At 42.2% G+C, this 4,282-nt stretch overlaps 1 pseudogene; it reads left to right on the top strand.

Annotated features, from left to right (window-relative positions):
- The window catches only part of LOC102490433 (26S proteasome non-ATPase regulatory subunit 14 pseudogene), a 23,170-nt pseudogene extending 21,699 nt beyond the window's left edge, over positions 1-1,471 (top strand).
- The last annotated feature ends 2,811 nt before the right edge of the window (positions 1,472-4,282 follow it).

The following is a 4,282-nucleotide window of genomic DNA, read 5'->3' on the forward strand; positions in this document are numbered from 1 at the left end:
TTGCTATAGGGCGCGTGCGCTCGCCAGACAGACAGAGAGAGACAGAGAGATAGAAAGCAGGAAATCACCCCCCAGGGGGGATGGCCACGCCGCAATCCCTTCTCCTCCATTCTCTTCTCGGGATTTGGGCATGCACGCACACGCGCCCGGCGTGAGTTTAAGCCACCGGGTCCGGGACGCGAACCGCGGTCGACTACGTGGGAGTCCAGCGACATAGCCATTACGCTAACTGCTGGTCCCGCCTTTTTTAGAATAGATAATGCAGGAATGGAATCGGGCTGATTCATCGCTGGTTCGCGGAGCCAGAGCGGAGCAGAGTCTGAGCCGCTGCAGCCACCGCAGTCACCACGTCAACACTGCGTCAAGTCTGGGGTCCCACCACAGCCACCACAGCCTTCCGCCCTCGTCGCCTAGAGAAAAGAAAGCATACTTGGAACCGGTTATATCTGCCAGAATTAACAAGAGCTTGAGTTAAGAAGTTTGTTATATTCAACTAATTGAAGCTTGACACCTTCAGAGTTACAGTTGCTGACCAGAAATATGGACAGATCCTTAGACTTGGAGGAGGTATGCGGGACTGGGACAGGGTCCACCTACAGAAGCTCCTGCAGTGGACACAGCAGAACAAGTCTATATCTCCTCTCCGGCACTGTTAAAAATGTTAAAACATGGCCATGCTGGAGTTCCAATGGAAGTCATGGGTCTGGTGCTTGGAGAATTTGTTGATGATTACACCGTCAGGGTGACCGATGTGTTTGCCATGCCACAGTCAGGAACAGGTGTCAGTGTAGAGGCAGTTGATCCAGTGTTCCAAGCCAAAATGTTGGCTATGTTGAAGCAGACAGGGAGGCCTGAGATGGTTGTTGGTTGGTATCACAGTCACCCTGGCTTTGGTTGTTGGCTTTCTGGTGTGGATATCAACACTCAGCAGAGCTTTGAAGCCTTGTCGGAGAGAGCTGTGGCAGTGGTTGTGGATCCTATTCAGAGTGTAAAAGGAAAGGTTGTTATTGATGCCTTCAGACTGATCAATGCTAATATGATGGTCCTAGGACATGAACCAAGACAAACAACTTCAAATCTGGGTCACTTAAACAAGTCATCTATCCAGGCATTAATTCATGGACTAACCAGACATTATTACTCCATTACTATTAACTATCGCAAAAATGAACTGGGACAGAAGATGTTGTTAAATTTGCATAAGAAGAGTTGGATGGAAGGTTTGACACTTCAGGACTACAGAGAACATTGTAAACAGAATGAATCAGTGGTATAAGAGATGTTGGAATTAGCCAAGAATTACAATAAAGCTGTAGAAGAAGAAGACAAGATGACACCTGAGGAGCTGGCAATAAAGAATGTTGGCAAGCAGGACCCCAAACGTCATTTGGAGGAACATGTGGATGTACTCATGACTTCAGATATTGTCCAGTGTTTAGCAGCTATGTTGGATACTGTCGTATTTAAATAAAGAAACACAAAAAGCTATTTGTGATATGTCAGTGTATATTCCTCTGTTGTTCCTAATGCTCAAAATCAAGGGACCTCTGAAGATGTATCTGGTTAAGTAGAAGACATCTGGCATCATTTACAGCACTGTAACACCTTCAGTCTCAGTTGTGCAATTCTGTTTTTTTAGTCAGGGTCTTTGCAGATTCCAAAGTGTAAGAATACATCAGAGTGGACAAATTTTGTTGGGATCTTGCTTAATATTTGAAAAAATCAGCACAAATATATTTTGATTGTTGCTTACAAAATAAAATACATTTACAATCTGTGTCTCCTGAGGTCTTTTTGGCATTGGATGGAATTGACAGAATAACATTAGAAATCTCACACAAAGATATGTTTTTGTTTGCGTTTAAAGATCTTATAACACACTTATATCAATGTGATAACAGAACTTCACAAATGTAAATGTAAAATGATTGCTATTAATGAGTGGCTACCTCATTAATGAGTAACCCAGTAACCCAGAAAAAAAATTGACGTTTTATTAAAAGTATTTGTCACAAACTAATATTGTATACCCAATATCTTCTTAACATACTTTTAGGATTTCAGAGAAATACATTTCAGGGACCAGCAGGCGGCGAGGTCCTTAAGGGCACTGGACTCCCACATAGCTGATTGCAGTTTGAGTCCCAGACCTGGTGCCTTGTTTTCTCACTTTCCCTCTCTCTCTCACTCTCACTCTGTCCCTCTCTGGTCAAATTAAAATAAATAAATAAATAAAGTTAAATGTATATAATATATACATTTAATATATACCAAGTGTCTGTACTCTATGATCGAAACTGAATGACTAAAGGATATAGAAACACAGTAAATGGTTGTGAATACCAGATATAGAGTGGGAAGAGGGTGGGTGAAGGACCAGAGTCTGAGGAAGGACATTAAGGAGAAGAACGGAGAGGAAAAGCATTAATGGGACAGAGAAATGGGGTATTATCTGTCGAAGATAACTTTATAGTACTATCAACTGGACTGGGGAGAAGCATACAGATGTTGGAATATTCACTTTGCAAACTAAATGACGTGATTGAATGTATAAAAGAACTTGAAATAAAATAAGATAAAAATTAATTATTTTAAAAAGATAAAAAAGAATAGCTAATGCAGATGCATATAAATATGTAGTTTCCAGCTGGCCTGCTGGCAGAGCAGCATGGCAAGAAGACAGCGAGACATCCTCCGTGCCTACCAACACGGCTGTGAGTTATGTGCAGCCCAGCCGAGCTTACCACGAGGAGCTCGGTGCTCCCAATTGGAGAGACGAGGCCCAAAGCCCGGCCCTCGAGTGGGCGACACAGGGTAGCCGGAGCCTGAACGGAGCCTCCTCACCGTAAGCGCCCTGCTGATGGGAAGGCCACTGCTGACTACTGCTATGAGAAACTGAAGAGGATGAACAGGCGATACTGAGCCGAGCAGAGCAAGTGTGAGGACACCTCCCTCCCCACCCCATGAGAGAGGCTTCCCGGGCTGGCACCTGCTCATCAGCCTGCACTGGGTTCAAGACCAGACCCTGCTGCTTAGCTGCTGCTTTTTTTTTTTTTTTTTTTTTGAGGTTTTTTTCTATAGGGCACATGCGCTCGCTGGACAGGCAGAGAGACAGAGAGACAGCGAGAAGTCACCCCCCAGGGGGGATGGCCACGCTGCAATCCCTTCTCCTCCATTCTCCCCCTGGGATCTTGGGCACGCATACACACGCACCTGGCGTGAGTTTTTTTTTTTTTTTTTTAAACCTCTGCAATGATTAGTTTATTAGTATGATCCAGGACTCAGAGGTTCAGTATTCCTCCTGAAATTACATGAACAAATGCAAATGGAAAGAATCCAAGTCAAAATTATATAACAAAACAGCACTCCATCACAAAAGCGTGTAAAATTACAGAAACGCTATTTTAAAACACTGGCACTTTAAGAGAACGATAATCTCAAACCACAAAATTGCCAAATTGCTCCCTAAACTGTTAAGCAGATAAACATGACTCTAATGAATGAGGTTGGGTTTCGTAAAGAAAAATCAAATTAGAATAAATTGGCTAATTCGTACTGAGATGAGAAGTTTGTGTCTTTGTTCTTCATGTCTATCTGATTTATAAAGGGGCAAACCACAATAGAGGAATGTTTCCCCTATTTTAAATGTGGCATCGTTTTAAAAGCTGACCCAATTAATTACAAATACTTTTACTGGAAAGTCAGGTTTCCTGAGCAGTCTACATTCAGATAAATGGGAAAAGACATTTACAGCCAGCCCTCTCATAGCCTTCGCTGGAACCAAGGTCAACAAAAAACTTGAATACGGTAGTCTCGTATTTTAAGTTCACGCTTTTGCGGATACATTCTAAAGTCTTCTTTAACGTGGGAACTGCAAAAATATAACTGCCATTACATGGTAATGGGAGTTAAAGATATAGCGTCTTCATGTAAAGATTAGGACACACTTTTCTATTAGTCCTTCAAGGACAGCTTTCAAAATGTTTGATTCTAATAATCCCATGCTGTGAGTAGACTGGTTACTCTTCGCTTTATAAAGGTCAAGTGGGCTATGTGAAATTTGCTATCAACTGATTAACATTTCAGAATTTGTTATGGATGAAAACTGTCTCAATTTTTTATTACCCCCATCATGATATGCAGGGAGTGTAGACAAAAGCTTTTTATCAGCTAACTATAATGAAAAGATAAACACTGTAGTCATTCATGTGATCCAAAATGGGCAAAAGCAAAAGACTAGCTTCCCCTCAAGAAGAAAATTTCAGACCTATGAAAAGGACAA

Source organism: Tupaia chinensis, unplaced genomic scaffold (assembly GCF_000334495.1).
Source record: "Tupaia chinensis unplaced genomic scaffold, TupChi_1.0 Scaffold000195_1, whole genome shotgun sequence".
Classification (NCBI taxonomy): Eukaryota; Metazoa; Chordata; class Mammalia; order Scandentia; family Tupaiidae; genus Tupaia; species Tupaia belangeri.